The sequence below is a fragment of the Falco naumanni genome, chromosome 7, assembly GCF_017639655.2.
Source record: "Falco naumanni isolate bFalNau1 chromosome 7, bFalNau1.pat, whole genome shotgun sequence".
NCBI classification, from domain to species: Eukaryota; Metazoa; Chordata; class Aves; order Falconiformes; family Falconidae; genus Falco; species Falco naumanni.
In genome coordinates, this window is record NC_054060.1 from 40,443,050 (window position 1) to 40,455,294 (window position 12,245).

Consider the following 12,245-nt stretch of genomic DNA (forward strand, 5'->3'; position numbering starts at 1 on the left):
CTATTATTTTTACCTCTCACTACAGAAGAAATACGTTTATTATTAAAAAGAAGGAAAAAGGCCTTACCATGCAGTGCATCAGGAAGAGATGAGAAGCACAGAGCATGCTGCAGAGATTAAGCTCAGCATGGCATTCAGATATCCTTTGGAATTGAAGAAAATTGTCCAACCCATTCGTCCTAACAAAGCGGACAAGTTTTCTCTAGGCTTGAATTTTTCACCAGAAGTCAGATCCTTACAGTGCATTATATTTTCTTCTTCAGGAGATATATTTCCTCCAGTTAAGTTTCAGCTCTGCAATGCCATTTCCAATCAGCTCTGAGAAGTTCTTCATTCCCAGATTCGTGGTGTCATCAGAGGGACTCCAAAGAAAATCAAAGAAAGAAAGAAAAAAAGAAAATAATACCTTACCAAAGCCCTGAAATTACTATGCAGAAAAGAAGAAAAAAACCCTCAACAACCCCTCATTTATTCTATTATCTACGTGTTTCACAACAATCGGTACTACCTCTTTGGTCTCATATATGCAGTGCTGATTACTTGTAACAAACGAAGAGGCAAAAACTTTCCCAATTCACACATCATGCATTTTCATTACTGCTGCTCAACTGCGCACTACCAAAGAACCCTTCTCATCCTAAGGAAGCTTTAAAATCATCTGACAAAAACATCAGCTATCCCTTTCCCTTCCCAAAGAATATGAACATTAGAATTTCTAGAAAAGTGTTGGAAAAGGCTTGACAAATAACCCAAAAATACAAAGTAGATCTAAAAGCAAAACACTGGAAGCAGGAGAGTTCTTGAGCAAGGAGATACCTTGCCCGAAGGATTTAGGACCACATGCACTAAGTCATCGTAGGAAAGCAGAAAAGGATAAAGAACGGTGGCTAATGGGGGGGTTTGAGAGGATGGGGTGGGACCAAATGGGTGTCAGGTGGGAGTGGGATCCTGAGTCACCCTCAGCCTCCTGCCTTCTCGCTGACAGCAGCTCGGGCTTCCCCTGCACTTTCTGCAAAGCATATTAATTGATTCTGGTTGCTGAGCAACTAACTCTGGGGAGCCACATCGACGGCTCGGGCTCCGGCACTGCTTCGGCAACAGCAGCAGGAAGAGGGGACAGTCTCCCCCGCCTGCCTCCTCCTGGGGCTCACTCACCCTCTCCAGGATGCCCTCAGCTGCCCCGCAGGGAAGCTTTGCCAGGAAAAGGAAAAAGCCCCCATTAATGCAGCAGGGAGAGGCGGTGGGTTGCTCCCCGACCCTGCGCGGCTCTGGCAGAGCTCGGGCGAGCAGCCCCAGTCCCTGCTAACAGCACCGCTGCAGCCCCCGGCCCCTGCGGGGTGCTGGGACAGGGGGGGTGGTGCAGCCGTGGGAAACCCACCCGGGCATGGCAGAGGTAGGTGAACCAGGGTGGTGCAGCTTCCTTCTGAAAAGCAAAGCTGGGTTAACCCTCTAGTTCTCCAGGCACACTGCAAAGATGTTACTAAAATGACAAGCAACTCCCATGGTTATGTCAACTCACGGGTTCAAAAGTGAGTTCCTAGTTGGACCTATGGCCATTTAAGCTCTATCCCTGCAATAGTGGGTTATCGTGTTGCTCTTCAGACAGAGCAGACACTCTGTAAGACACACAGTAAGCCAGAGCCACCAGGCAGAAGAATTGCCTGGATGTCTGTGTCAGAAACTGCAAAATGGAGCTTTCTAACAGAACCTTATCATTACTTTAACCAATGTTCTATTTAAGTTCCTTATAGAAGAGAGGCAGCAATGGCACTGGTTAGTCTTGGCCCATAAAAGAGATGAGATAACTAAATAACTGGAGCTGGCTCAAAGGGGCTTGTCCCAGAGCATCTCTCTTGATGGCCCCATAGGAACGACACAGGGGATTTCTGCAAGGTTGATGCCAAGTGGATAGAGCCTGAGCAGGGCCTGGCCACTGCAATTTGTGGCAGGGCCTCCACCAACTTCTGTGGCTCTAGAGCATGAAAAACATCTCCAAAACACCATTGTCCAAAAGACATTTCTCTTGTGCTCTTGTTTTGGATAAATCCTTAGTCAGACCATGGCACTCGTTTAACACTAAGCTGTCTTTCTGTTGCACAGGTAAGATGTAAGAAATTAAAAGACTTCAGGATTTCTCTCCATGTGACCTGGCAGTAAGTGCAATATCAGATCTTGGCCAAACTGCTCACGTGTGATTGCTGTCAAAGACCTGAGCTAGATCAGCTCTTTCTTCTGTTATAGCAATAGGACATGTTAAAGGGCAAGGCCCTGAGAACTGCCTTAGCTTGCAGTCACATAGACAAAATTATCTATTTTTCCCCTTGAAAAACTCCAACCTATAGCTTGTATGCACTAGCTAAATGGCAAACACCAGGTCTTTGTGGAAAACGGACGGGTTATCTTAAGCAAAAGAGTAATTTTTCTGACAGTAGCTTAGCACCTACCATACTCTGCTTTCATGCTTTATAAAAAAAGATCTAGTTTAGCCTCACTTTCTTAGCAAAGCCAGATGCTTCACATATATTCAATGTGCAGGAAGGACCACTAGAGCAGGTTAGCAGAGCTGCTATATAAAACAGATTGCAGAACATATTCAGTTCTTCCAAAATGTCTTCTGATATGAGCACACACTGGGTATTCCTAATTCCCCAGGTACAGCACACAGAGAAATATGGGAATCTAAGTATTGATTTAGTAAATGAAAGTCATTTAACCTCCTACCAACAACAGAGTAAAGCAGGATATTTCTAAGGAAGAGACCCTGTAGTTCACTTATGCCATGAAAATGTGTCTCCTTAGGTCGTCTAACATACTAAACCCATACTAAAGCACACTAAACCCACACATAATAAATATAGACTGTTCTTGATTTGTATGGTCATGATTCATGTAAATATTTTGGTATCATTCATTCTCCCTTTACCTCTTCTTCTGACTCTCTGGATATTTCTTTTGACGACCTCTCATAGTACCTCATCTTTGTTCCTGGTTACGAATAAATCCAGCAAGGTTTCCTCTAGCAGTGGCTGATGCAAAGAACGTATTTTTTTGTGTGTTGCTGCTCATATATGACATTGCTTCCCTTAGTCCACAAGTTTACTTGCTTCCAACAAAGTGCTGAAGACTGACAAAAAGCAGGGTGAAAGGGAGGTAACTCACATCTGTGTCATAGCAGGATCCATCATACATGTTAGTCCTGGGAAATGGCATTCTAACCAGTGCTTTCAAGTCTACTTTCTGGAGATGCCATGCTTTTAAAAGGCAATTTATTCCAGTGCCTGGCTACTGTAACTAAATACGGTATTTCTAAGCTCCATTGCTGTGAAGTTAAACATACTATTTCTTGTCCTATTTACAATGATCAAGGAAAAGAACTCCTCCACTCCTCATTGGAACTACCTTTTATGTATATAAAATTAATTATTTCTCTTCTTAGGCTCTTCCTTCTCTAGATTAAAACTTATTTGAGCCTTTACTCTTCTGTCACTTTTTAGGGAATGGTTTATCACACATAAGATCGTAAAAGTCAGAAACACAGAAAACTGTGTGGAATGTACATCCTTATACATACATTATCAATGCAAACAAAAGTAAAATATAGCAAAGAGACAGTGTCTGGCTTAGGAAGTGAGTCACGTAACATAGGAACAGGGAAACAAAAGGGCACTGCTTCATCTAGCTGTGATAATAAGGTTAAATAGTGTTTTAATACTCCTTTTTCCTTTTCTGAAAGAAATGGGGTGACAGAAAGGAGGAGTTTAAATACAGCTAGGTTGTGTGTGTCTGTCAATGAGTCCTTCCAACCTGTGGAAGAAGATGATTCAATTTAAGGGCATAAGAGAAAAAAAGACTACTTTTTCTTGTGGATTTGTATGATGATTTATGAAATGGTAAATAAAAGAGGGAAGCTAGCACAGGATCTCAGGTATATATTACATGAAAAACAGAGAAATAGACAGAGAAAAGAGTAGGGGGGTGTAAGTGCATGAGAGTGATGAAAGCCTGATAAACATATAAATGTTAGACTAAGGGAACAAAGAGAGATGGAGAGATTTCCCAAATTCTTACAAAGAAATTATGAAGTCTACATTAACATATTTCACCACACACATAGTAAAGGAAGATTTGTTTCAACATGTTAAGTGGTAGTTTGTCGGGGTTTTTCCACTTTTATCCCGTTACGTTAACACTGGTGCCTGCTTTTACCCTCAACAGTACACTTTTTAAAGTGTGATAACTAATGATTAATATTGTAATGTGCCTTTTTTTGTACTTTAGTTTTACAAGGCAGAATACCAAACAGTGTTGAAGCTCTCTGTATTGGAGCAAATATCATAAAAAGTGCTAGGGAAGTGCAGTTGAAGGGCAAAGCAATAAAATAAAACAACCATAGAAAGGAAGCAAGTCAACAACTGGTCATTTCAAAGTGAAGGCAAACTGGCATGTAAGAAGAAGCCATCAGATCATTAAAAGAAATTGTAGAAGAGAAGTTTGGAGGTGTCAGAGTTTGTGCAATTTTTAACTTTTTTTTTAGAAAATGCAAAGCTGCTTAGATGAAATTCAGCTTCTTACAGAAAGCAAGTACACTATCTCTGTTTCACTTACACAAGGCTTGAACTTAATGTCATATAAACACATTTTATTATGCATTGAAAAGGCTGAGTAATGGATGTGTTCTGTTCCTATTCCATTTTCTATTTATCTTTTTTCTTACCACCTTTCTATCCCTTCAATAGCAGCATTATCCTCTTTGAGAAAATTAGTGTCCTGTGAGCCTAAGGACCAGAGCAAACTAGGACCCAGTCAGTCCTCATACCCAGAGGGAATGGTACAACTGTTGTCCCACCAAAATCATGTTGGCTACTGCAGCAGAATCAAATAGGCAGCATCCCTCATTGTTCAAGCCCTGTAACTAAACAGGGGCCATACTACCAGACCTTGGACATCAAAATAACTGGAAGATGCAGCAAGACATGGCAACTGGTTGGGCAGAAACCCATTTCAGATCTTAGACTGGCTCCTGTGTGCTGCTAAGACCTGATAAAAGAAAAAGTCTCCAGGGAGACAAATGGGAAGAAAAAAAGTCCCATCTATCAATATGTTATGCTCCAGGGTGTAGGAAAGGACCGGGTGGCAGGATAACATTTGAAGAAGGCAAGTGAGGGCTGCAGCAAGTGTGAAGTGGTGGTCCAGGCTAGGGAAGCAGTGCCTTTCTCCAGCTAGGATGCCTGTGCTGCAGGGAGGGAGGGCAGTGAGGGCAAATGGGCTCCTTGCTGTGCTGGGTGATTACTGTCCCCTGGCCTGAAGCAGAGCAGAGGCTCCTAGGGACTCGGAAGATGTGGGTACAGGCTGTCAGGTTTTAAGAAGCTGAAGCAGAAAAATCTCCCAGGAATCTCCCTGCAAGTGTCAGGAGCAGGAAAGATAAGGGATCTGGAAACAGAGGTGTGCCAGCATTGCTCCTTGGGTGCTCAGACCACTGCAGCAGCCACTGTTGTCAGGAGATGCCTTCTCACAGGGCAATGCAGTGGGCCACTCTGGTGAGCTCTGAACTGAGTGACAGGGGAAACCTCCCCAGTTCACTCAGCTGCCCACCACAATATCACCTGGCCTCCAGATACAAATGAAACAGCTTGTTTACGAAAACACTAGCCTTCATCGCAATCGTGCTTTAATACTTGATGGAGACCACTTCATTCCTTGCCAGCTGCACCTTTTCTGGTAGTTGTCATTTGAGAACTGCATTAGATTTTTAAAAGTAGCACTGTATGTAAAGGATACAGTAATTCTAACATAAATACAAAGATATCATGGAAAGCTTGAAATAAGAGGTATAATTCAATTATGAACTAAATTTTAATTAAAAACCTGTGAAAATAATTTGAAAAGAAGTTTTCTGGATACGTTTCTCAAGTTTAACCTTCCAATATCCTGTGTCTCAATTACAATACAAACAACTGAACTGATTTCTTGTCTTTTTTGTTTAAATGCCATAATACATGCACGAGAGTCTGAGCTTCAGTGAGTGCATTTCTAGGTCACCATCAGCAGTTAATTGGAAAAATCTAACCATAAGAAATAGACTTGCATTCAAAAAAATATCCAAAAGCATGACAGAGGATGTACACATATTTCCATCTATCTGCAGTGTATTTAGCATACCTTAAAACTATGTCTAACATACTTCAAATGTAGTATTATTATTATAATTTTCAATATTCTATATGGCAACTGGTCTCATTCTTACTTAGTTTCCATCAGTGCAACTCAAACTAGGATATCATAGTTGTCAAAAACTTGCAACAGTAAGAATATAGTACAACCAATGGTAAGTAAAGCCAGTAAAATGCAAAACATTTAGATTTGTTGTTCTCTTTATTTTTAAAGAAATGCTGCTTTACTATAACTTAACCACTAACTAAGGAATGATAAAAGGTTACAGCTTGTGATTACTAACTGTTGGGCTTTCTCATACTTTCACAAGTTATGAAATAAATTTTAATGGATCTGATTCAATTTAATTTATAGAAAAGTAAACCTCCCACATTCACTGATTTCAATGAAATCATCCTTAATTCACATCAGTGTAGCTAGTAACAACAGGTACGCAGCAACAACTTTTCATTGCAGACTCAGCTTCAGTTTAAATTTGCTATATACCAGTAACGTAGCAGTGCTTCCATTATATTACCCTAACACTAAAAACAACATTTCAATATAGCTGTATCCAAAATGTATGCAAAAAAATGTGACTACCTGGCTACAAGCAAAGCCAAATTCACTGTAGAAAATACATGCACTAAATATCCTTTTCCTTTAGAAAAAGAAAACCTGGTTTGAAATAAACTTCATAGCACGAAAATGGAACACAAATAAATAATCTCATTCTTTTAAAAAGGGTTATCTTGACATAAAATACCATTTTGTATAAGCAAGATGCAGTGAGAGTTTTATTTTTGGGGGGGTTATCAATACTGAACACAAGTTACATGTCAAACAAGTGGTCTGATCCTACTCCTCTGGCCTCGGTAGCAAAATGCTCCTTGATTTCTATGGGAAGAGGGCTTGCCTTTCTGTTATTAGGTGACTACTACAGTCTCAGACAAAAACTGCTTAGCTTTTTGCACCAAATAGAGTCAGACTTGCACCTCTAATGCTGCTTAAATAGACTAGTTCCATGTGTACATTAAAGCACTCCAGAAGACAGGTACTATTCTATGAAAGGTGATGTGTTTGCAGTGTCTGTGTTCCAACTGGAATCTCATTAGAAAAACAGTAATCTTGCTGTACAGCTGTGTAGTAAGATAGGACATGCAACGCATGAATTCATTGAATCCCAAGGGTGATCATCTCCCTGAAATCCTTTTCTAGATAAACATGTTCACACATGGTAAAAAAAAAAAGCTCTCAAGCAGCAACAGTTATTACTGCTGAATAAATATTCACATTACTTCTCAACAGGCAATATACTCACCTGGCAAAAAAAAAAAAAAAAATAGTATGCTCATGAAGGATTAGACAGGCACTGACTAAATTAGTCCTACTGCAGTTTTGTTAAGCTCTTTGGTGTGTATTACTATTTAATACCATAGAACAAAAATTTCTTTCTCTCCCCCCTCCGTTTTTTTTCTCTTTCTTTAATAGAACAAGAGTTACTATTGTGGGTTGACTTCCAAGCATTAAGAAAGGTAACATAACCTGACTATTCACACCTAGAGTTCTTAATTACTGCACTACACACAAGACATTGCTAAAATGAATGCTGCACAGTAGCCAAAGTAGTCCTAATAAATACTCTAAAATGCAGAGTATGAGTGTTGGCGTGATACTCCACGGTACTTGAATAAATGTACTTTGAGGAATTTGACAAAAGCTAGATTTAAGTAACTGCTAGCGTTTCTATTCTGAATACCATCATCCAGAATCCCAGTATTCTGACTGGTAGAGCCTTTCAAAACAAGCCTGTTTATTCTTTGCTTTACAAAAGACTCATCAGCTGGTTTGGTTTGTTTCTGTTTGCCACTAGCAGAGGTATATTTGTAAGCAGCTTTCTGGTGAAAGTCACTGGGAAAAGCTCAGCAAGTCTATGAAGTTTGACAGAGAAAGTCCTCTAGACGGGGGGAAAGCAAACTCCATTGGCCATCCTCTGTCTGGCTCTTTTAAACCCTTCCTAAAGTAATGACTCACTCCATTGATTAGTATTTTGAACTTTACAGATGAATAAAGCATAGGTAATTAGAAGAGTTCCTCATAGCCAAATGATAAAAGCAAAATATACCAATATAGATCCAAAAGGTACTCCAAGGTACCCCTTTAACAAAAAAAACCACCCAAACTCAAACCAGAACTGTCTTAAACATGTTAACCTTTTACAACATACCTATCTGTTAAATATTCCAGTCTTTTTAGGCTTTTCCCTGGTGCTGGTCTCTGTTTAATTAATTAATCACAGTGTTTGCACATCTTGAATGCTTTGTTTTAATGTCTCACTCCCTTTTGTGGCTTGATCTGCTGTGAGTGTTTAATGAGAGCCATTTCTCAGGTTTTTATGCGGAATTATTATATGGAGGAGAAAGTGATAATAACTCAGTCTTCTGTTAATTACACATCTAATTATTCTCAGAATTTTATTTATAATTGTGTCTGCCAGCAGGCTTTGTTTCAATTATCATAGCCAGATTGGAAACAGACCCTAAATTAATTGCTTTCTGTAAACAACCATATTTTCAAACAAAAAATAAGTATTAATATTTATTTTTTTAACTCAAAATACTTCCTTCTCTGATAGTCATTCTTGTAAACTGAAATCTTAGAGAGCCATATAAAATCTTAGCCCTTCAATAATAACAATACATAAGCTAGCAAATGTTTTTAGAGGACAACAAAATAACTTCATTAAGACAAATACTATTTATGGTCAAAGGGGGGTTGTTTTTTTTTTTCTGAACGGTAATCAGGCCTTTTATGTTAAAAGTCTTCAAATAGGAAGCCTCACCTCTAGAGGCACAGCGGTGCCATTACTCAAATAGAATAAGCATTCTTTCAAGGGTGAAAGGGAAAGAAACACCTGGTTTTGATGCTGTTAGATTCCCACTTGCGAGCTAGGAAACCCCTTGTGTACCACAGTATTTCTACAATGATGCAGAACTCATCTGAAACGTAAGCTGCTCAAAGATCTCAGTCCAGGAAATCACACTTTCAGAGAAAAACTGTTCAACAAAAATCATCTTTAGAAAGTACAATCCTATACATATTATTGCATTTATCATATAGGATAACATTGTTTTAACCATAACGATCAATCTAGAAGTAATTGTAGGATGACAGAAAGAGATTCAGACACAGATATTTCACAGAGCACAGATGACTGACGTACATATCCTCTTCCAATAATATATAAATGTATAGAATAGTTGCATATTTTAGGGATTAAGTTGTAGTAGGATTCAGATCTTGGCTATAGAAAACAAAATTATTTCTTATAGGTAGTGGATCTGTAACCTGACAGAGAGAAAATGACACTGTGCAATACTGCACATTTAAAATTTAAGAAATAGTTTGCTTTTATATCGAACACATTTCCCTTCCACACCAGTCCCCTGAGAGCCCCTACTCCCTTACCAAAATGAATGCTGGAAAAGAAGCCCGTGAGACTTACCTGTCTGCTTTACAGGAGACAAAGAAGTTTAAAGCATCAAAGTTCTTGTGACAATCAGCCACTAACATTTAGGTTACCTGGAAATAATTACATTCTTCCATCTTTTAGCTTTCTCAGTAAGTGAAAGCTGGTGATGGATGCCAGCAGCCTTGTTAAAATATCACTGTAATCCGTTCAAGCTCTGGAGATTGCTTAGAAAACCAAGTCATAAACACGCAGTGTCTATAGCTTCACAAGCAGCTCAGCATTTTCCAAGCCTGTACATGTCTTCCTTTTCCAATACTGTACTTTACAGAACACACTACCTATTTCAATTTCAATAGAAAGAACACAGTTTTTGAGAGTGAATTCTATGTGAACAAAAGTGTTTTACATGTTTAAGCTTTCTCACATCAAATAATTATGATTTCAGGAAAGGATTTTTTGGTTGTTGCTCTTTCCTCTTTAAAAAAAAAAAAAAGAGCTTCAAATAGAGAAGCAAGAAGCAAGAAGCAAAGAAGAGAATATAGCAGTTCAAGAAGCAGCAGGGAAGGGTGGGTGTCTTGTGATTGCTTTGAGTTAATACTCCTCAGGGGGAGATGAAAAAAGCACAAATACAGCAAAATCTGTCTTACAGAGTAAAAATCTGTTGTATAAGCCAGTCTCTGGCAAAGAAAAACAGCATGTGCATTTATTCCATTAATTTCTAGTGTGCTAGAGTACAAAGGAAATTAGAACCTTTATGTTTATTAGAGGCAAACAGGTAGGAAAAGGAAAGAAAATTCAGTATATGTAACTACTATAATTGTTTCTGCTCCCCCGAGAAACGTATCAGATAGCTCCAAAATCTATCATCAATGTGAATGTGAAAGAAGCATTTATGAGTACCACAGAACATTTTATCATTACCAATATTGTCTAGAGCACATGTGAAGAATGAACATTTAATAATGCTGCATCCCCTAGATACAAATAAATGCATTGTGACTATTCTTTCTATAGCCTAAACATACCAGGTCTTTGGACTCACTGGAAAATATGACTATGGAGGCTGTTATAAGAATCATAAGTGCTGAACACTTTGGAATAACTGACCCGATTACTGACACTAAGCAATGGGAAATTCAGCCTGAAAACCTTAATTCAAATCCCACTGAAACCCATGAAAATAGATTTTGAGAGGCTGTGGATGAGGACCTTTGCCAGCTGGCTCCTGTGTCCCTAGGCAGCACTATGTAGTTAGACCATAAAGTCACCAAAAACATCTTGGAAGGAGCTGGTTGAAAGCCTGCTCTGACCTGAAGCTCTCCTGGATATAACAGTGTGATGTTGGGTCTGAATTTGCTCAGATAATGTATGCAGCACTAACACATGGCTGTTCCCTTCAGGGCCAAAAAGAAAACATTCCATTTATTTGTATGATGAGTCCAGTCACAGACCAAAATGCCACTGAACCAAATGCTATTCAAGCATAAAACAAAGAAACTCCCCAGCTGCATGAATTTACGGTCCATCTGTCCCCTTTCATACGTTCCACACACACTGCCCACCTGCAATGCCACCAAATCTTGCAGAACACAGGGTTCTTAAATTTAAAGCTTTCCTATTACTAATACTGCCATACTTTAGATAGTTTTTTTCCCCATAGAAGAGCTTGATCCAGCCCTTAACAATCAGTGAAAACATTACATTTTGAAAAAATAAAATTAAAATTGACCCGATTTCCACTATCCCAGTTGTTAGAGGGGCTAGAGTCAATGTTCATCTGTGTGATAAACTTAAAATATGAAAAAGGGGGAATGGCCCATGTTTCACATTTGAGCTTTGAGGAACTGCACACACCAGATAGAGCAAATCCCACATCCTTGGCACAGAAGAAATCATTGATAGCTCAGGGCTTTGCCTGAAAATGTTGCAGCACTAAGTTTAGTTTGCATATTCCTTTGCCATATTCACAATTTTGTATTTTGCTGCAGTCCAAGCATCATCCTAAGCTTATATGTGCATGGAAAACTGCCTGCCCTTTGATAATGCTTTGGCTGCTGATCTTATAGGGGAAGTATTTGCTTATGTGTCCCTAAGCATTAGATATGCTGGCAACTCCCTCTCTATATCCGATGCCCAGGTAGAAGGCAAATGCTGTTTCTGGATGCTCAGCAGCCCCACTGCCCCTGGAAAAGCCAAAACTAGGAAGGTGGGAATGCAGTGTTTTGAAGCATTGCAGAGGAAATCCCCAGCCTACCACTCAGTCCAGCAGCTTTCAAAGACATCTTGAGCTTTATTAACACCCCCCAGACCCTTCCAGGTCCCTAAAAAAATTTCCCTCTTCCTTGTCAACTCTGAAATTTGGCTAAGTGTTTGTTCCTTTTGAGAGTCTTCCCACTAGCACAACGCTGCTCTCCAGCCAAGCCTTGACAGAGCCTCACATGCAGTACCACTGTGATAAAAAAAGCAATAAAGCTGTTGCACCATCTATCTCAGCATACGTAAGCAAACAGCAACACTTCCATCCAAAAAGAAACTGCCACTGCTACCCCATGCAGTGCTTTCTGCACACTAACATATATTCCTCACGATGCTAAGTGGATACCACAGATGAAGGGTTATCCCC

The 12,245-nt window shown here is 39.5% G+C and overlaps 1 long non-coding RNA gene across 2 annotated transcripts in view; it reads right to left on the reverse strand.

The window, feature by feature from the left end:
- Nucleotides 1–12,245, reverse strand: part of LOC121091994 — a 161,912-nt gene that overhangs the window by 29,507 nt on the left and 120,160 nt on the right. For both annotated transcript variants that reach the window (XR_005829130.1, XR_005829129.1), the window contains one exon: nucleotides 68–362. This is a non-coding gene — a long non-coding RNA (uncharacterized LOC121091994). The remainder of the gene's footprint in view (nucleotides 1–67; nucleotides 363–12,245) is intronic.